This window comes from Bombus affinis, chromosome 10 (assembly GCF_024516045.1).
Source record: "Bombus affinis isolate iyBomAffi1 chromosome 10, iyBomAffi1.2, whole genome shotgun sequence".
In the NCBI taxonomy this organism is placed as follows: domain Eukaryota; kingdom Metazoa; phylum Arthropoda; class Insecta; order Hymenoptera; family Apidae; genus Bombus; species Bombus affinis.
In genome coordinates, this window is record NC_066353.1 from 12952161 (window position 1) to 12974894 (window position 22734).

At 42.5% G+C, this 22734-nt stretch overlaps 1 protein-coding gene across 7 annotated transcripts in view; it reads right to left on the minus strand.

Annotated features, from left to right (window-relative positions):
- The window catches only part of LOC126920910 (fasciclin-3), a 344245-nt gene that overhangs the window by 270481 nt on the left and 51030 nt on the right, over positions 1 to 22734 (minus strand). The window lies entirely within an intron of this gene.

A 22734-nucleotide genomic window follows, 5' to 3' on the forward strand; every position in this document is an offset into this window, starting at 1 on the left:
GGAAACTGAGTATTGTCCCGACTCGTTTGCGTCTAAATCCGCGAAAAAAACCACATTGACAAAAATTCAAAAGAACGAGCTACGAATGTAAAGCAGAATGCACAGAGTGGTTCACTACGCGCGACTGAACATCGTCGAAGCTCCGCTTACCAAAACATGCGTGCGCAGTTCTGTAAACGCGACTCGTCGACAAAAAGCGAGATCGGATAAACCATAATTTTCCAGCGTTATTTTCGCGTTTCGACGAAAGTAGCTGATTCAAACCTAATTCGATCTTAATGGATGGCAACGCGAGAATATTCGAATGTACGCGGAAAAGTTAACCAAACGTAACGAAAAACAAAAATGCGGTTCATTTTTCTCCCTTTACTATCCAGTAAACGTAGACGCGAAGGCTTCCGTAAAAATTCCCGATCGTGTTTCTGTATCTATAAACGAGAGATTGGGCCGAGTTTCGAAATATTCGCGAAAAATCTGTCGCCATGAAAAAAATATTCGCCGGTGCGCAATGTATTTCTGATAACGCGTCTGATGCGCGATTTTACCATGAGAAAAAGGGCGGAAAAAATATTTCTCTGTAACGAGCGTGTCTTCAAACGAACACAACCATCGTCGAGTCACAGAGGGCACCAAAACACCGTATTCCAATAAAGCGGCATCGCGATTCGTCGAACCGAGTTTCGAAGGAAAATCGTCGAGTCGTTTCGGGTGGTCCTTTTATTCGGGAAATTCGTGGTCCCGCGAGCGAGACGAACCTCCGTGTGATTACTCACGGGTTAATAACGGCTTGCAATCGATGCACCATGGAGACGTAGGGATTGAAAATGTCATCGTGACAACGAACAGGTCCACGCCCCGTAGCATACGGACGTCAGAAACGATTTAGGGTGAAGCCACGGGGCGAGAGTCAAATAGAAACCCCGTTGCTTTGAAATACGACATTAGGACATCCCACGGTACGTTAAGGAAAGAAACGGGACACGAGTCTCCTATATAGGGTGCGCTCAAACGTTGGCCAATTTACCATGCGTGTACCGTACGGAAGCAAATATCTCATAAATTACGATGTACAAGTATCCTTTACTCTATAGGGATTTCGCGTCGTCCCTCGATGTCAACTAAATAAGAAACGTTCTGACACAGATGTAGAATCTTCTAGAATATATACGATTAATTTATTATGATATTTCTAATATAATGTTCAATTTATAATACCGTGTATGACGTATAATCGATCAACGCTTTTTAAAATAAGTATTTTATCAAAAGCATCGATAACTCCCTACTTTTCCGATAACAAAAAGGCCATACATTGCGCGATGCGTCAAGCACATCCGCCCATCCAGGCCACCCTGTATATACGTAAACGTTGGTTTCCATCCCCGCGAGTTCGAACGGTTATAGGGACACGAAGGGAGTTCGGTCGCATCTTTGGGGGAACGTAGCCTCGCGACATTATGTATCACTTAAATACCCTGCCGGCGACAAATAGCCTGACTCATGGGATTTTATTAGGCTACCGTGGGCACATTCTATCGCGAAATAATAGCGTCTACCCAGCGTCGACGCTCAACCGTACAGGATATCATGGTATATGCCAGCGCGCATATACACCATCGTCCATATATAATGTACATACGTGTATTCCGGTTACGTTAGCACACACACGCTCGTATTTGGCCTAGCACTCGAGATGAGGCGAGAGACTATCTCCGGGATACGGTGACAGCGAGAAACGGCCATTAAAAGGGAAGTTAAGAGGCAAATGAATTAGTTAAGACTTTCATTTTCTTTTTCTCCTCCTTCTCTTTCTTTTTCATCGTCTTCTTTCTTTTCTTCCTTCTTCTTCTTCTTCGCCTTTTTTCTTTTTGTCGTTTTCTTCCTCGTTTTCCACCAACGAGTTGAACCGCGGCACTGATTTACTGGCAACGAGCGAACTAACTCGGCCGGCAATCGGACGACTGAGAAAGAACACCGGAAATGGCTGCTTTTGTACGCCACCAGCGGATACGAATTATGGGTCGCCGGCAGAAATTGGAGGACGTTTGTCGTTTCCGTGCTCCATGTAAAGCTTCCCCTTGTTACGCTAACGGCAGTTTCGTTACTCGGATTCGCGTTATTCCCGCCGTTGGGAACCTATTTTTGGCTCGGCAGCGACGAAATTACGTTTAGGTAAATGAAAATAACGAGACTATGTAATGCGGCCCTAAATTAACCCTGCTGCACTCTTTGGGTCATTTCAATTGTATTTCTTCGTCCTTAGAAAGCTTAAGCTTGATGAATCGATAGAATATACGTGATCTTTCGTTTCCATTTTATTCCAACGACTACCTTGAAACGTTAAAAGTGTTTCATTTGCCCAGACGAACACAAAGTTCTTAAGCTATAGAGTATAATATACCACTATTAATGTGACATACTATTAACAGCAACGTGAATTCGAAATATGTTTGCTACGATTTGACATCGATTGGTACAGGCTAAAAATAGTAGCCTGTTCTTTCATTAGTTTCTTTTAATAACACTTATTATTACTACATTATACAACACTCTATAGAAATGATCAGGATTCGAGATGAATTAAAGATGATTTTAACACTTACTTATTCAGCGAATAAGTAAAACTTGGTGTGAATCTAGTCGGTGAATTGGAACGTGGGCATAAACGAAGGAATAAAGTCGTGCTGACCTAGAACTAGATCATACGTTCACCGGCTGTGTAAATAAATAAGTATCTATTTCAGATCGATCGACGGAAATTGGATCTCTTTTAAACGCCACGAGAAGATACTTCGTGTCCCGCGAATATTCAGTTACGCAAATATACAAGACGTTCGATGGTCTCTCGGTATGTTTCAAATCCAAAAGCCTGAAACGTGTCGCCGACGTTGACAGCGTGTTTAAATCTCCTTTGGTTCGATCGCGATTCTTATCATTTTCGCGTGGCAAAGTCGACAGAAGAAAGAGGCATCTAAAAAGGCGGAGAGACGCCGGACGTCATTGAGGATTTTTCTGGTTGCTTTTCAAGGTGTCTCGACGACGTCACCGTGGGACGAGATCGTACGAGAAGGTTGTTACGGCTAACCAACAACCCCCAGTGACCTTCTTAACATTTTGTACGATGATCATAAATACCTATTAACGAGTATCCCTTTATCCTGTTACCGTGTTACGGAGACGGTGGCTTTTTACCCAGGAAAGTCGAAAAGTTTCTGGTCAAAAGGTTTCTCCACCGCCATAAATAAGTGGCAAACAAGAAAACGAATGCGAGTGTCCGCGGAAAAAAATAAAAGTGGATGATCGATGCGGTGTGAAACGAGTTTTCCAGACCAGAGTGAAACTGTTGTTTTGAAATTGCGGTGAATTTGAATTGCGTCAAAATAATATCGCGTTGAATTTACATGCAATTTTGCGTAGAATGTTTAAAAATACATACGATGCAGTTCGAGAGATAAAAATCAATCGTGACTTTCCAACAACTCTGCCACCATTGACCGCCGAATCTTCCAACTTGAACTCTTCCTAATTGTATTTTCATCCATAGATCACTCTCTTCTTCGTACAGCTTACGATGAGATCCGACGCTCGCTTAACGCGTGGTATTATTTCATATTATCATAAGGAGAATCTTAGACTCGCACGTTATCCAACACAGTCCCGCTACGGCAGGTCGATGGAATTTCAATATTTATAAGATTCCCTTGAAACCGGAACGGATACGTCTACGAAAGAGGAGTCTACCTTCTAACGTTGTACCGAAAACTCGCCAACTAACAATAGACAAGCAAACAACGGTATCATCGAGCACAAAAGCAGCCACTGGGAAACGCGAGGTCACCGTGTACGTGATTTCCACGTAATAATTCAGTAACCGCGATAGAGAGGCGCGTTTCAAAACGAAATGATGACTCGCTGAAAATCTAAACACGACTCTGTCCTCGTTCGCCGTGTCGCAGGTGGTCGATCTGCCGCTGAAAGCAGAGGATTATTCAAAACTACCGGCCAATTTTTTCTCACCCTCGGCGGACCCTTTTAAAATAACGGTGGCCCTTGATTAACTCGCGGTTCGCGATATGAATATTTATGGGACGCAGAGCGTTCGCAGCACCAGGCCAGAGAGTAGCTTGTGCCGGTCATATTTTTGAGCAGAACCGACAGAGAGGTATAAGTAAGTAGAGCGCTGCCTCACCGGTCAATTTCCGGAGTCTGTCGAGACGAGTCGGCAAAAAGCTAACTTTATCTTGGCTCGCGTCCACCGACCAAACTGAACAAACAAATAGCACGAATCTACGTATCGTAAGATTGAGCGAAGTCTTTGCGAGATAAAAAAATGTGGTACGACAGCGCGAAAAGCGTCTTTCCGCGCTTTCTCTCGTTATCTTTGCGAATAGTTTCCAGGAAAATATACAGAATCCCAATTTTCCAATGTCGCGAGTTCAAAATCTAACTCGCCCTCGATTCTTCCAATTTTCAGAGGTAAAAAAGACATCGTTCGCCCGTGCGTCTGCGCACCTGCCACTTGCAGAGACATTTCTCGGCTACGCTCGGTTCGGTAACGCGAAAACCAAATATTTTTCGAATAAAGTCCATGGCTGAAAAACAAACGTATCGAGGAACGTTCTATCTCGCACGAGGTCCTTCGGCTATTCGTTGAATAATATTTTTTTGTACCCACGGAAACTGTTTTCTTTTTTCTTTTTTCTTTCCCAGTTAGACCTTACAAATTCACTCCCTCTGTTCCTTCGCTTCCAATTCTCGTTTCAGCATTCACGTGCGCGTTATATTTCCGTCCGATTGACGTTCTCATTGCGATATTCTCGCTAATATATCGAAAATATATCGAAAACTGTTATTTCAACAGCAGTTATTTCGATAACAAGGATTTACTTTCGCCGTAAAATTGCGCTGGCCGCGATCTCTTATACATATTTACCGTACGCAAACCATCAGCCAAATTATGCTATCCAAGTGAATTAAGCTGCTCCAAAAAGCACACATATTACAAAATGTCTCGATTAAATATTTACCCTGAAACGGTCGGTCCAGTCAGTCCCCAAGGCACCGGGTCACAAGTTACGACTTTGCCTTGCTCTACCAAAATGTAGCCACCCCTCGAGCAATGGATACTTTAATGAAAATTCGTGCACATTTGTGTCGTGTCTTGACGGCGTCAATTAAGCATCGTTAATCATTCATTGATATAGCTCGATTTCCTGCCCGGACTGTGAAGGGAGGAACGCTCCATCGCTTACCGTATTTAGTCTGGACGGTTCTACAAAACGGCCGAAAGGGCTGTGAATTTTTTATCGTAAAAAGGTAGGAACGAGAGCTATCGAGATGGAATGGATGAAGTAGAAGGATAAAGTATAACGATGTTTATGCTGCATTTTTTGTACAAGTAGACGTTCTTAATTTGATTGTACAATAATACGAAGACGCAGGCAATCGTTAATCGCGTTAATTAAATTCGGCTTTCCTCGATCGAAGGTATTCGTGCATTCAAATCGCTCCACTCTCATTAATACGTTTTCTACGATATTGATCGGTCATAATCGCTCGCTTAATTTTGCACTAACCGATTCAATGCTCGAAATTCGTGCTTGCATTTCGATTCATATTCATGGTATATATATAGCTTTTACTATCGTACAATATGACGGACATTGTACATTAAGGATTACTTGAAAAGAACTCTCGTTACCATTGAAAAGTAAATATATCGAAGACTATCGGTGCAGTGAAAATCTGAAAAGCATATTAAGAAAGCATGAAAATAACTGTAAAATCATATTTTCTTTGGAACGCGCTGACGTTCCATTTGAAACGATTTGAAATGACAAAACGCTACGTTCTATCTGATTCTAGGGAACTCGGTTCATCGATCGTGAATTTACTTTAAGCGATACCGCGTTTCCATTGAATCGTTGCTCGACTTTTCCCAATGTGTTGTACGAATAAATCGATGTTCCAACGTTCACACGCGCCTTTCAACGCCTATATTTATATGTACCGGGATTTTTTCCACGCGACACCAGCGAAATCACGAGGAGAGGAAAAAAGATGCAGGCGAAGAAGAGATAGTCGAGGGACGAGGTGGAAGGAAAAAGGGAGAGAGTGGGATTACATTTTCCATTAGCGGTCGAGCCGAGCTTTCTTCGGACTTGTCGCGTTGGCACTCGTGCTGATTATCAACCTGTTCGGGACAGAAGCTTTTTCCCCGCGTTTTACCTCATTTCCCATTCCTTTATACGGTGAATCACGTGCGCGTAATAATAAAGCAGCGAGAGCTCGTGCGACATCGCGCTAATGCATGCTATCTCATTCCTTTTCTCTCCCTATCTCTCATGCCCATCCTCCTTTTTTCATTTTTTTTGGCTAAATCGCCGAAGATTACCTTCCGAATGTGCTCGGAAGCGTTCACAAAAGCGTCATTACTTCTACTAATATTTCGTTGGGAAACAAAGGGAAGCGGATTTTGGATGAACTTCGAACATTTCAATAGAAAATCTGTGTTCAAAAGCGGATAATTCCTTGCGACTTTATAGGATTTTAAATCCTGTTTACGCTTTAACTTTTATGAAAATCCTCTTTACGCTTTGGCTAATTGTCCTGTGATAATTCATTTTCATTCTGAAATTACGAACAAAAGTTACGGTTACTTTAAAAGATGTCTAAACGGATATATCGATCGAACACGATACTCGATACTAAACCCGAACATCTACTGATTTATTTAATTACTGCAATTTACTTGTAGCTGCACAATTTGTTCCACATAATCCACATCGTGATCCATCGTAGATTTAGATACTCGCATCCTAATCTACAATAGAAGCTATCTAAATCCAAAAGACTGGAAATAATCGGATTTTTCAACCGTCGCTATCATCGACAATCAAAATATCAAAGACCGCGCATTCCTATAAATAGTCTCATTTATTATACAAATTTAATACGAAGATCACTGGGAAATTCATTTGTTCGCGTGATAGGGCAACGCGTGTTCGTTTCAGCCCCCGTCTCGCTTCGGATCTTTCACGGAATTGCCTGCTCGTCTCGCGCTAAGATACACGGAAATTGTTAACGAAATACCGAATGTTTATGAACGCGAATAAATTTAATCCCCGGTAGTTCGTGCGAACCGCTTGAGCCAGGCAATTAGAGATAGAGCCCCGCCAAGCCGTGCAGAAAAGACCGCGTTGATTTTAATCGGCAAACTGCGCGAAGGCGCGCGCGGGCGCCTTCGAGATCTCCCTTTCAAGATCCGCCAGAAGGCTGGTTTCCCTTGTGCTCTGAACTGATAGTACAGCTGTCTCAACACGAAGTTTCTATAATTTTCACCGGATACAATAACCACGCGATCTGTGCGAACGAAGAACGAGGAAACGACTGAAATCAGCGTCGAATACGTTTTATTACCCACCTTTGTTTTTCACCACTTTTTCAAGCTTCGAAATATCGCGCTTTGCACTTGACTCGACATTTTGTCGTTTACTCTTTTACACTTTCTCGTTTTTCATTGCACGACCTTCTCGTGGCTGTCGTTCAAAGAAAGAATACAAGAATGATATCGCGAACGAACCTAATTTGCCTATTTACTGGGTACTCGAGAGATAGTTTTGCACTGGAATATTTGCGTGCAGAATGCGTTCCGAAGATTGTTGGCGATGTTATCGCCAGCACGCTCGCAAGTAAAGGAGCTCCATGAAAATGGAGAATAAGCAGGAGGGAAATATCGGTCAGTCCGTAAGTCGTTTTTAGTTCGTTTCTTTTTATAGCACTTCGGGGAAATTATTATTTTCCGCTTGTTTATGTGTATAATATATACTGTCTGGGAATTTTAGGGACGGATCCTCGTGTTCGGTATCGTTTCGAAAAATTCCCGCGTTATTAAACGTCCTGTCTGGAGCACGAACTATGGGATTCCTCGTCGTTGCACCGTAATTGCAATTCCTCACGGTACATCTTTGCTTCGATGTTTTTACTCGAACGTCACGTACCTACGAACGCAGCTTCGTTCAACTACTGCAAAATGGTTGTAATAAAATCTACCAGAGAACTTAAGTAATTTCTCTTTCTGTCTATCTTTATTGCCACTTGACATTACGCTTCCTCTATTGTTTTTACCGTGATAACACAGCGACGTTTTGGAGGAAAATTCTTGCTACGAGCCAGGCAGATTCGTAGTCGGCGCCGCGATATTTCAAAACGTCCCATTGAAAATCGCTGTATTTCCCCGATAAATTCGCGGAACACCTTCGAAAATCCGTTTGACGGCGATGCGAGATACGTACAAAGAACACGCGTGTTCTCTACGAATTTAGCACTTTCAGTTTAATGCAGAAGGATGGCAGGCGTGGCTTGCGTAGACAGAGCATTAAAAGCTAGGAATTCTCGTTTGTACCGCGATTCCCCCGACAGAATTGAGCACTTAACCATACACGTGCGAATCTGTCGTGCGGAAAAATATCAGCGACAGGCGTTACACTCGGCCGGAATGGAATTCCGCCGGGATCGTGGCGTTCCCTTTAGTCAAAAATTCAAAATACAACCCTCGTTGCTTTCCTCTTTTCGGGCAAGCAAGCGTGCACACCGAGCGTACGCCCATCGTGCTACGATCGTGCGCGTTTAGCTTCGTTCTTGGTCTCGTTTCCGTCGAACGAAAAGGGGTGGAATCGAGAATCGAAAATGCGTCACGTGTCCCGCGTTTCAAATCGAACCGGCCTCGTATTCGTAACACGACATGAATGAAAGGAATTCGATGCCTCCTAATGCCGCTGAACGAATGGAAGGGGGTTGCTAAGTTGCTACTTCTCTCGATCGCTTTATCTATTACGATCCGTACTGAAACTTTCATCCGCAGACGCCGCCAATGTTCTTTTATTGAGCACGCTTGATCGATCAATCGAGGAATTCTCTTAGGCGTCTCTCTCGTACGATAGCCGAGGCGTTCCCCTTGCTCTTCCCTCTCGGTTAAGTATTTGCGTTGGCGTTATTTATAGCGAGCTGACTCTAAACGCTTTCGTCTTTCCGTTCTCCTTCGATTTAATTTTTAATTGATCAATCGACTTTCGAGAACCAAAAGAACGTTTCGTATTCTTCTTGTACCTATCCTGTACCTATAGAACGGATGATGCTCTTTCGTCGACACGTTTTTACGCGTTGATTTCACGCGTTAAGAGCTTCGTAACGGATTAATATAGAATTAATAAGTCAACATAGCGTGCGACTGGGCATTCTGTTAAACAAAGAGCGCGTAGAGTCTGTTCTCTTGATCGACGTTAAATCGATTCCGGCCTATTAGTTACGTAACGGGCATTTTACCTTGTTAATTGGATTCTTTGATGTAAACATGTATACCTATTTAATGCTTCGTTTACTTTAATCGCCGATATTTCCATCGAGCGTAGACGAGTGAAACGAACAGCGTAAACTGTATCTGAAAAAAGTGAACTGCATCGAAACAGCGACAGGGTCAAAATTCTCACGACGGTTCCTTCTATCCGATGAAATTCTACGTATACCTCCTCCCCTGATCATAACGCTGAGTCATCGTCGATAACTTGCAAACCAGAAACTTTCTAGCGAACAAGATTACTCGATCGAATCACAGGGTAGTCTGAAATGTAGTCTCTCGTTTGTTTATCGTTGCACGGAAGTTCGGCCAGATCGTTCGTCGTTTTATTGCGCACGGTCGAGCGGTCAGCGAGAAATGAAATTAGTCCCGTTTGATCCGCAACCGTGGAATCTTTCGTCGACTCGAACGGGGATCAGCGTATCTTCTAATACAGAAGCTTCGGATGCAGCAAGTGGCCGCGGGGGTTCCGTCTGCAAACTCCTGCCAGACGAGGATCTCAATAGAGGGGGTTGAAAGCCCGAGGGCAAAGTGAAAGCGAGTCTCTCGTACCCTATCTCGCTCGCTCGCTCGGCTGGTTCCGCGTGTTATGTAAATACATGTGTGTTCCCCGGACGAAGGGATGCACGCTCGTGCCTCCTTAACGAATATTACCAAAGTTCCGAGGGTGAATGTTCCCGGAGATGTGTACGAGCCCGTGGATTTGGATTTTCCAGCCAGGACTCGCGGCCAAAAGCACGATTGAGTCTGTGAGCACGCACTTGACAGAAGGAGTGGTTCGTTGCCGAATCGAAGAGATTTTAGTTACACCGAGGATGGCTAGTTTAGAAGTTAGGAAACTAGGATCTGATTAATTTTATACGCTGCTGTATCGATTGTCGCGTCATATGTTTTTTAGTGAGTGAAGCCACGTGATATATCGACATGCCACGCTGTACTATGATGTATTTTTCTAATTTTCACGTTAAAAAAATATTTTAAACTATTCTGACAGTTACATGGCACATGTAAAATGTTTGTTTCACACTAGTTCAGAGAAACGTGTACAACAGAAATCCAATGCGACGTGTATCCGAAAACATCGCAGATTTCAGATAGCAAATATCAGGGGTTTCGGATAGTAAAGCCAAACTTTCGCACGCGTATCGGAACAATTAGCTTTCCAGAAGCACGGGTATTCGATCGAGCATCGCGACGTGCACACTTTTTTCCCAGTTTTTTAATCACGAAAATAGAAATTCCCCATTGTACGTCAAACATTCCGCGCGGTAGAGGAACGTTGATTCCGTTGCCCATATTGTTACGCGTTACACGAGCTGCTTCGTGAATAGTGCCAGAATCAGTGTGTAGCTGGTGATAGAATAAAGCGACAAGCTACATATATATGCCGATGTGGCAGCGAGTATTGTACACAATGCAGCACTTGAATCTTTGAGTGTATTCGCGCACAAGCGTATCGTCACGGTGACTCGTGGCGTCAAAGCGATGCTTGATCTTTTGATTTTGCCTACAGCCAAGTGGATGCAGCTGATTATCGTCGAACAAAACACGGTGTCACGTTTTCGAGTAAACTGAAATCAAAATGACATGGAAATGTTCCTTTCTCTTCAGCTCGATACGAGAAAAATTTGTTCGTTCTACGTTAATTGCCAAGTATTCTATGCGAGAAAATATAAAGATCGATAAATTTGCGATAAGATTCGAGTATTTAAATTATGACAGAAATTTCATATTTTTCCATCTTTCTAGTGACTGCGTTCGTCGACTGCTCGCTAACGATCAGCCAAGCGTCTCTTATGGATAAACTTTAGCTGTGAAACGAAAATATGAATTACGCTCTGATATCGCGATCGAATATATTTTTAATAAAGAAAAAGAAAGGAGAAATGAAATTCTTGAGAAGAAAAATTTCAATGCCGACCATATTTCTAAAACTACTCTTATATTGCCATACGTTTCATCCCTCGAGATCTCCAACTTTGTCATAATGTCGCACCCGCAAAAAATACCCTGATTTACGAGAGCCTGGCACGCACGTTTTTCCCTTATCTCGCGTACGCACAAACCCCAGTCACGCGCCTTACGAACCGTGCGTTATCAGTGTTATCGTGCTGGTCACGTGGCGATCCACCACCATTGTCATCGTTTGCCTACCTCGAGACGATTGTTCCAACTTCGCCCTGTAAAAATTCCACCGACTCTATTTCGTATTAAATTTCTATTAACTGTGCAATCGCGCGTAAGAAAATCCAGGCTAACACCTCTAATGACGTTTTAATTTGAATTATTCAAGAGTGAAAAAAAGTGGAATGCTTCATACGACATGGTAAATATAGTTTTAATGCATACGGTGTTAAATACATAGAAGAAGCTAAAATCTGGATTAATCGAGGATTAGAAATCTCGGCTAGTTTTTATCGAAAAAGGAAGAGCAAGTGCTACTACGGCCGTAATTTATACCGTGTTTTTACGGTTACGTGAAAGTTGCACCGTCAGGAATTAGAAAACTGACATCGAACCGACACCTGCGAATATTCAGCATTCAATTAATACGATCACTTTCACATAGACATTTCACCGAAGTGCCAATTTACGTCGGCGATACGATCATTAAACTCTATTTCAACTATTAAATCAGATCCACATACGGTATAAATTCTCTTTTACAAGTATTTTATAAAATATACAGAGTAGCTCCATCGACTGATTAGCGAGTGATTAGAAATTTAACAATTTCCAACGGCGAAAAATCGATAGTACGACTGCTGATAGTTTGAACGCGATTAATTTCGCGTCCTGTCTCGTTTTCTCTAATGCAGTCGTTTCTCGTGGTCGTTTTAACACCGCCAGGCATCGGCGAATGCACACGTTTTACCGTATTTGCCCGTGGAAACTTAGTTAAAACCATCTATCCAGCTGTGCAGCTGTTATTCAATTTGCATTCAACGGTGTGCCGGTTAATGCGTCAAGAAAGGACTGTATGCTCGTGTTATAATGGAGGATCTGGAATATCATTACAGGTAAAGGGCTAATTTAGAGCAACGCGCAACGGAAGATGAGCGTTTCCAGCAGGGGAATGCAGGGCGTTGTCTGCGATGAGCCGCCCGGTAATTCGATCGAAATTTAACAGGATTTCGCGTAAACAGTTCGGAAATCTCGTCGAATTGGCTGGATAATGAGAAATTGATAAGATTACGTTCTATGTGTCTTGTACACAAAGAAAATAGATAAGAACCTTGGCGAAACGTTAAATTCTAGCGAGATAAGGATACCTATATCAGAGTATTTAATCAGTGAAAAAGATCGGTGGCGCGATCGTTCCATCGAGTAATTTTATTCGCGAATAAAGAAACGATATAATAAAGAAGCGAAGAAGCGAGAAAAGTTCGCGATAAATCATCGTATAAATCGTCGAATTGCCGGATTAAAGCACGAATCTGGGTCAGCGGTGGTTCGATTTTGTCTTTTTTAAATTCGTTTTTCACACGAAGCTCTTCCGGGGTCTTATAATTGATTCGCGATGTCATCTACTCGATATCAAACGCGACAATTCTTCGGTTATCGGTGGGAATTTTTCGCTAAACGAAAATCTAGAATGCAGGTCGATGTTCTAGATTGAAATGACGCGACGCAACGCTCCTCGTCAAATCCAGAGCTACCCTTACGAAAGTCACAATTTACCTTATCGATTGGCCTCGATGCCTGTAAACAATTTGTAGAGGCAGATTCACCGCTATGACTGTTGATTCTTTCTGGAAATGCACAGCCGAATCGAACAAGAGAAGACTTTGTGTGTGCGCACAATAGAGCATTGTGAAGCCACCACTTTCCCTCGTACGATACACGTTGGATGTAAAATGGATCCACGAAAAAGATCATCGTTAACGACCGTCGATTGCCAGACAAATCCACCGAACAACCAGATCGTGTTCTAATTGCCGCATTCTTGCATAGATGTTAATTGAACCGTTGAAAATTACGCCAAATAGCCTCGCATAACTCTAGCATTCGTGAATGTCTCACCGTGGAATGAGAAATCCGCAAATCGCTATGGGCTATGTTTTTCTGCATGGAAATTCCCAGTCGGGAATGGTACCGAGCTTTTCCACCTGAATGTTTTCTCGGAATGACCCAGCTTTTGTTCCCCTACGAGTTATAAATAGGCGAACGAAATGAGAGCGTTGTTTAATACATTTCATGCCACGCCAACTTTACGTGATTTGTCGTTTAGTCTGTCGTTTAGTAAGTCAGTGGTAATTCGTTGTATACTCACTTATAAGCACGTATGAAATAAATTATATTTTTGTAATGGTTACAGAATTACAAAAATTATTATTGTAAAGAGCAAAGTCTGATGCACGAAATATTTCAATCTGTCGTAATTCTTTACCGACAAATGATCGTAGTTAAAGTATCAAGAAAATTGGTTAGAAGATCCAACATAGATCGCGTATGGCTCATGCATCTCATGAGAGTGTGTTGGAAGAATGCGAATTGTGGAAAGGGATGCACGACAAAGTTTCTCCATTCTATCGACGCGGATGCCGTGTATCATAAACTGCGTATTTCCACGTTGCGGTTTCTGATGAAATTGAAAGTGCATCATGACTGAGAATCAGCTCCATGCTGCAACATTTATCCATCGTTTCGCTTTCGCGCGCAAGACCCTTAGACGTCGCGCCAACAAGACACCGGATAGAATTTTACGCGTACGTGCGCGGAAAATCGTTCTTCGTTTCACCGTTCCAGGTTTCCACGGGAAGACATCGGAAAAGGGGATGTTGATGCTCTTAAGACGTAATCGAATTCGAGAGAAAGTGGACGGAAGGAAACGAGAGTCTTGAAAGGATCAAATGGTGAAAATGCAGAATTTTACGAGCTCGGCTATAAGAATGGCTCGGTGCAGCGTGGGAAATGAGATTTCAAATTCAAGGAGAAAAACATGTGAATTTACCTATGCGAATAGCGAAGAGAATAAATTATCGCTAGAATATAGATGCTTTCAATTTTCTTAAGATGAAAATGCAATTTTCATTAATAAAATTAACGAAAGCATAAATTGCTGGTTTTGATAAAATTTTGAAAACAACTTGAAATATGAAACTGGAAATTAATCTGGGATGTGATCTAAATTAACGTCGAAAGACGATATGATACGTGATAACGAAGCTCAGGAAAATTTCTTGGATTCGCACGGAGCTTGCAAACATCATGTATGATTTAACATAACCTACAGCAAAGAGAGCCCTCGACGCTTTTCGCTCTTTTTCCGATCTTTGAGCTCTTTCCGACCCGAAGTTGTATTTAAAATAGCACGAACGGGGAAAGGCGCGTTACGAAAGAAAACTCGAAAACGTTTGAGTAAAAAGCACGAAAATTTTGAACGACGACGGTAATCCACCGTGAAGAACTCAAATTGCAATTAATCGTCGACTGTGAGTACGTCGATTTTAATTTCTTCGAGGAAGGTATCATCATAACCTGCTTCGTGATTGATAAGATTGAACTTCGCGTTATAAAATTCATTTTTACAGAGCATGGCGCTTGGGACACGGCCTCAATTACGTAATTAACAGCGTTATGAGCGCGAATAGGGGTAGATCAAAACGAAGGTCGCAGTTTACGAAATAGTGCCACCCCAATTCCCATTTTCAGCCCTCGCGTGTTTTCCGCCTCTAGTGTCAGCAAGAAGAAAACGGTGTACATTAAAGGGAGGAAGCAAAGGATGAAGAAGGCGAAAGGGGATGAACGAGCCACCCTCGAAACTCGGACGATAAAAATAATCTCCACGGAGAGTGGCGCAGTTACCACTGGCAAATAAGGGTGTCATCTTTCTGATTGCCCCTAAGGAGAATACCGTCTGTGTTGTACGGCCAAGTGGGGATGTTGTTAGGCCGAAACAGGGAATGAGAGTGCATCGTAGCGTCGCGTTTAAACTGTCATCGTCTGTGGACACGTTTCACGCGACGACGACAGTGACGAAGATCAAAGGAAGCAGCGATCAGACGACGAACTCGCAATAGTTCCTTAATTAAACGAACAAGAAGAAACTGTCGATCTCGACAATGAAACATCTCGTCGTGGGAACCCTTCGTCGAAAGACGCCACCAAAGATAATCTCGACACCAGAGCACGTGTCGATTATTCGCGTTCCCTTCGATCAACGCGAGAACCCTAAATAGTTTGAAACTCTCTGAATAAACTGCACACCCTCTTTTGTATTCTAGATTACGTTCGAAAGTATCTGCTTGTATCGTCTCTATTTGCACAAGAACCAATCAGATTGAAAAGCATCCTTTTTCTTGTAAAGGAATCATGAATTATGGTCTTACGGTTTTCAGTCAACACGCTGTTAAACCGATAAGATTTCTCTTATATCTGTGTACTTTTTGATTATTTACTTCGAACTCGGAGCTCGTCCTGTTTATTAAACATCATAACGTAAATACATCTTCCCGGAATTAAATTCCTGAATTTATAATATCTCGTACTTCTCTCCTTCAACTTAGAATTATTTAGCAACGGAAACCAACATTAAGGGATTTTTATTCTTTTTTAAATTTGAAACGGTAAAGAGCTGAAGCGAAAAGAAACATGGTTCAATATCAGAGTCAAATACAAGTAATATACAAGCAATGTTTATACATATATAGAAAGTTAAAGACGCAAGTACTCACATCAAAGGAATTGTATGTCGGCCAACAATCTTAATGCAAAGTAAATCAAAATTCGCCATTGTGCAGTTGCTGCAACGACATTTCGCTATCCAGATGCAGTTGGTATGCGTCTAATACGCGCGAGATTAACCTGTAAGACGGTGGTATCGGTGTCGAATACACAATTGCGCTCTCGTTCGGTGTACCGCAAACAGAAGCACGGAGAACTACATGGAACTACGTAAGACTATGTATGCCTGACACGCCGGCCGAATATAAACGCGTGTGTCGGTCGTGTGTACAGAGCCAAGCCTATACACGTACAATGGACGGCAAGTTTGTCCAGTTACCATGCAAGGAAGCCTCGCGCGACACGACGATATACTCCGTCGGCTGCTGCTTAGTCGCAACGGTGCGTGGCGTTAATTCAGGCAAACACGCCAGACAGAGAGAACTGTTTGTGTTTGTTTCGTGCGCATGACGTTTGCGCGACCGCAAACTATTCTGACACGAGCGCAGAAATTCGGGAGATCCGTACAGCCATCGTCGACCAAAGGGGGATGTTACCCTTGTCACGGGACGGTTGTGTCGAACCAGTTAAGTCTCGATATCATGGCCGGTTCGAGACGGATTCACAGATATTTACGATCAATCTTATTTGCACATGGACGATAAAACGAGAAGATTCGGTAAGTAGGAAAGCCGCTTGAATCCAAGTAACGCGAGTGATATGAGCGAGACTCAAAGGTTTGAATATTTCAATAACTAACATGAAAAGATGCAATGGCTATAAAAGCTATTGAATGAATTTACAAATTTGACGTTATAAAAATGAAACGTAGATGACAAAATGCTTCGTTGAAAGAGTGTCGATATCTTAGCCGCAATAAGAACGCGAAGGTGAATAATTTGCAAGCGTTGCTCCATTATGTATTTTTCACTGTGTCGCGCGAAAAATTACAATGGTGTATTTTATGTGGGCACGCGTATTAATCCGATTCCTATTTTGTCTTTTTTTGACCACTTGTCACGTCGAAGCATAAGTCGGAACGATCGCCGCTGGACGAGCCGACGTATTTGTTCTCGATACAAATTGAATATCGATCAACATCGGCCGGTACACGAGCCAATATGAGAACACACGCGTCGCCAGGAATCGAGGTCAGAGCAACGATAAATCGTTCCAATTTCACGGAAATCGATGCCGGCCGCACTTTTATTAAAGTCGAACTCGCAACGCCGTAGACGGGCTCCGCGCGGCATTCATCGATCCGTGGGTGATTAAACCGATGGCAACACAACCGATGCCTACTAATTAAATAACTCTGCCCCATATAATTAACTGGACACACCGATGGCAGCGGGAACATCCACCATCGTGTCAATAACCTGCTTTGCACAATGGCGAATTCCGTTTTCATTGTTCACATCGGCCTAATTGCGGCTACGCTTGCCCTGCCAATTGTGAGTTAACGCCGATCATTTCCAATCCATCGTTTCTATCTTGTCAAACATCGACCGATAACCTTCGCAGCTACCTGCTACGATACATACTTATGGTATTAGATTGTCCGAAAAGTGTTTTTCTTTTACAGACACGTCTTTTACAACGATGCATCTTTATACAAACATGAAACCTAATCTGTCGAACGTTGTGATCTTTATTTTGATAGAACAAGATGAATCATATGTAATTCGATAAAATAATATAAAAGGAAAAATGTTATGCATCCATTATTTCCTTATAAAACGTAGGAAACTTTTCGGACGACCGAATACTTTAAAATGTAGCAAATTCGCATCAAAGTCGGGATAATTCGCTATTTCTTATGTGTATGTCGTTCTACTTCGATATTATCGCTACTGATGGATGCAATATACAAATACGACTATTGACATAGCATTATATCAATTCACGATCAAAGTCACTGATGTTGCAGATATCTTTAGTGCTGCAGTCGATTTACACAAGATAACCATAACTTGATAATGTTATCTGTGATAATAGCAATGAAAGGATAGCACACTTGTCAGAAGGCGTGTTGTCTGGAGTAAATAGTGACAGTGATATGATTCAGATATACCGGTAAGAAGTAGCAAACAAAGATATACAGCATAAATCATCGATAGTATACGATTACTGAATCATGCAAGTGAAATCTGCGTTCCTAAATGTATAGATTAATGGTATGGTATTTCCCTATAGTTAGTAGCCTCGCATTACGCTTGTTCAACTTATTCTTTCGTAATTTTCTAACGACTCTGTAACGACTCTCTAATGACTCGCGACTCTTCATCTTTTCCTAATCGTACCGAGCCTAAAGATTTCATACGTCAAACACGCAATCATGCGCATAAATCTCCACGTGGCACCATGCATTTTAGTCTCTAGTTACGTTTGAATCGTTCCTCGTTTGCATTCGAGTCGCAATTTTCGTATAAAGAGAAATGTCACTCGATGATCGATAATTAAAGATACAGAGAAATTGGCACAATCAATCTCATAAAAATACTCGTAATCCACTTAATATTCAGAGATGGTATATCCTTACGAAAGAAAAACTGGCGACTACCGTGGAATTCGGTCTGATATAACCTGTCTAATATTCTTCAGCCTTTCCAACGAATATCCAGGGATTTCCGTCAGACGGAGTCGAATGTCAGTCCGTAGTAGGAAGTGCTAAAGCGGAACAAAGCAACGAATTCCAGGCAAAAGAATGCGACGTGTATGCGTGTTCGGGATTGCCGTGTACGAGGTTGGAGGGACGATGTTCGACATAAACCGGGCGACTCGCGAGAACTCGTGCGCTCTGGTTACGTATTGGAAAAGCTCCGCGTGGAATTCACTGATTTTACGCGCGTTGCAGAAAATATTTCTGGGAATTGGCCGGGTAACGACCATGGGAAAGCTGCTATACGTCTGCCAGGGCTACGACCGCAGTCGGAAAGTAGTATAGGCAGCGGATAACGCCGAAAGAATATCAACGACGCCCTTTTCGTGGCACGCGCTATCGGGAGTCGTGGTAACGCCATTTCTTGCAGAATTCGGACTCGTTCATGAATGCATTACCGCCTTACTTTCCCGCAGTTCTTGTTTGTTCTTTTCCTACCACCTGCCTATTCTCCCTTGAAAACTTCTGGAAACGTGGTATTCATGGAAAAAACGTGACAATGTTTTGTGGCTGTATCTCGTTAATGCTTGGCAAGCTCGTTGCGTTATTGCTACGTTCATAATAACATTGATGGTAACTATCTTAGTGTTCGTTGTGATTGTAAGTTGCATCGATCGTGGTATCTTCGATTCTAATTTTAAAGGAATTTGATGGAGAAAGATGTAGAGAGATATTCGAAGAACTCTCGAAAGACTTAAACCACGAAATTCTAATCACAATATAATAAAAATAAAAGCGTCGTCCTTTGTACGAACGCTTCTCGTGCTGCCCGCTCGCGATCAATTTCAACTTGCTCGAGAAAATTACATCGAGTCGGAAACCGTACCGGATAAGAAGAAGTATGTACGAACGCGAAGAAAGGATCGATGATCGGCGAAGGAACGTGTATCGATCGTGTAAATGCTCGGAGTAGGAACTCGGAATTCATCGGTTGGCGGTTCGATTCGGGCTCAAAGATTCAAGAGTAATCCGAGATCAAACTCGATTTAAATCGCGGAGAACCTGGAAAAATTCAGCCATAAATGCGGCAGAAAGTTCGCTACTATCTTTTGTAATAGTATTACCGCAACTTCAGCGGGTCGAAATATCTTCTTCGTGGCCTATCGATATTTTCCTGTCTTCGGGCCAGAAAGTACCTACAGATTGCACACCGAGATTCGCTAGGAACCGATGAATTGCGTCCGCATCCCCGGGGTAGTTCGTTGCAATGGTTTCGTCCGTCCATTTCCGAAGATTTCCAAAATACTGTAATCTCCGCCGGTATAAATAGGTTTAGCCGGATGGAAATTATCCGACGGGAAAGGGGGAACCAGAGCGGAGCCAGCGGTACTAGGGAGCCATGTTCTGGAGCGAGGTTGCCTTGGCGAAGGGATAAAACCGTTCTCGTTCCATCAGGAACCACGCGAACGACGATGTTCTAGATTCGTTGGAATTCGGCAAAGTTGAATCCGGCAAAGTTGAAATTCGACCGAGTAAGATGGAACGGGAAAGAGACTTGTTTTTCACAACTTTATCGTCGCTCTCCGGCGAAGATTATTATTGCCCGATGTACCGAGACGGCGCTCGTTTTGGATATATGTAAATAGAAAATATCGTGAATGGAAGTTTCAGCAGGGCGAAGCTTCTGCCAACTAGAAAATTCTGTGCAAACTCTCCGTTCGTCTGTTCGTCGCTGCATTTCGCGTTTAGCCGTGTGGCTAGTGCGCCGTAATTGTCGTTGAATTTTCTTTCGTCAGAAAATATTTAGAAAATTTCGCGTCGTCGCATCGGCAAGTCGAAGGTTCGTGTTTGCATTTTCTTGGAAAAAGGGAAACAGAGACTTTACGTTGATGGTGCGTGCAGAGAAATACAAGTCTCCTGGCGGAGTCGCAGACGTTGTTTTCACACGTCGCGTGCAAATAGCCCGGAGGTATAAACGTTGAGAGGCATAAACGGATGCATTAGTAGAAACGTCAATACCATATAACGATTGGAAGAGCGTTGGGGGATATAGGGCGGGAAAATTTCACGTTACCATTCACCGTTATATCCCCGGACATAGTTTCTATCTCCATAAAGATTGCACGTCCGCCCACCACGTGCGAAGAGTTTTCAATTTTCGATAGAAATCAAATTTCTGTTGACCGATCTGTAGAAACATACGGCAGGGCGTCAAAAACAGACAAGAAATCATTCAACGTTGTTGCGTTGACAACGGTATTTCATGGATCGTGTTTTTCGACACTTTCAAGGTATAAAGAAATATCAAATTTTTCGAACGTAAAAATACAAAGAAAAAATTTAATTACTAAATATACTAACAGCAATCAAATATATTAGCATAATCGGTTAATTTAAACTGGTATAAGTTAATATAAATAAATTGTATCTGCCTTTAAATGTTTGTACGCTACTATAAACACATTATTGGAAAAATCTTAAGCGCTACATATTATTTGTTCCAATTCATTTTCCAACGTTCCACACGAGGATAAAAAAATTTGCAACACAGGATTAACTATTTTATGTTGTAAACAGATAAACGATCCGATAAATTGTTTTCCCTTCAATTCTGCGCGTATTTACGAGTTCCAATCAAAACTGGTACGCACAGATTGTTATCCGCGGGCCATAGATATCCTCGGCAACGTCGCGTCGCGTCGCATCGTTCCGAAACGGAGAGAGATTTAATCCGCTCTCAAACGTTACATCGACCAAGAACGGAATTGCGATTCTTATCGTAACCGAGTGCTTCTCCACGGACAGATTGAAAATCTCTGTTGGTGCGTTGCGGTGGTTTCCACCACATATACGTACGTATAAAACCGGCGACTTGCCGGCGAAATACCGGACATAAAAATCGCCGTCGCCGTTCAAAAGCTCGTTGTCTACCACGTGGCACGAAGAAACAAAAGCTGCAACAGCGGTGAATTTGTCTCGGCCTCGATTCGTTTTATTCACAAATTGCGTTTCAATCGCTGAATTGGTTTTAACCGTATCGCATGACGAATGTTTTCCAAATAATATCTGCCTGTTTATTCTCGTTTATTCGCAATGAAATATATTTCACATTTCTATTCCCTCTTTACATAGCCACATCTCACGATTTGAATACGAAGGCTTTACAACGCGGAGAAAATCCGATAACCCTCGAGTAGAACCGTGAAAAACGTCGAATATCTCGTTTTAGCACCGAATATGTATGTCGGATAACCGATTCATGACCAGCGGCGACTATGTTTAATCGCAACGTGATACGAGTGCCCCACCTACGCGTGCGTTCCAACCACCGCAGACGATCACTGTTATTGAAATTTATATTAATGCCCCGTGGCTGAGCCCGTGGCCCAACGGTTTTCGTAATTTTCGAACGGAAGCGGGCACGTGCGCCACGCCGATTTCCAGGCAGAAGACCCACGACAGCGAGCGGGGGGTCGTAGGTCACGTGCCGTCGAGCAACGTCGTTAATGTAAAATGTGGTATGGCGATGTAACGTTCCTTAAACGGTAGTTGGATCGGAAATACGCAAACATGGAACGTCGTTGCAGCGGCCCGATGTTATGATTGGGTGGATCGATATTGAACGCGAGATGGTTCTACACGCTGCAGGCTAAATTCGAGAACCGTTGTATTTTTGGCTTGATTAATACGACCGAAGATTGATACAAGCATAGGGTGAAAGTCTGTTCAAGTACCGGTAATGAGATGGTAATATTCTAAAAAATATACTTTGTCTTCCATTAAGTACAGTAAATTTCTAAGCTCTATATTTTCAATAAATGTAGAAGCAACAAAGCAACAGAAGCAGACAAAAATGTATTATACTACGCTATGTTACACTACGCTAGTACTGAGTGCGTTTGTATACAATGTCTTAAACGATGCTTCGTTCAAGTTTGCAACTGAGCAGCAGTTTTGTTAGCAATTTGATCAGACTGAGTGGCGCAAAACGATATATAAGTTTTGAAAATGTTGAAACGATTAGTAATATTTCATTGCGAAAACAAAAAGTCAGTTTGTAGGGGAGCGGGTATGTTAAAGAACAATGTGAAAAATGTTTAGAAGAAGAATG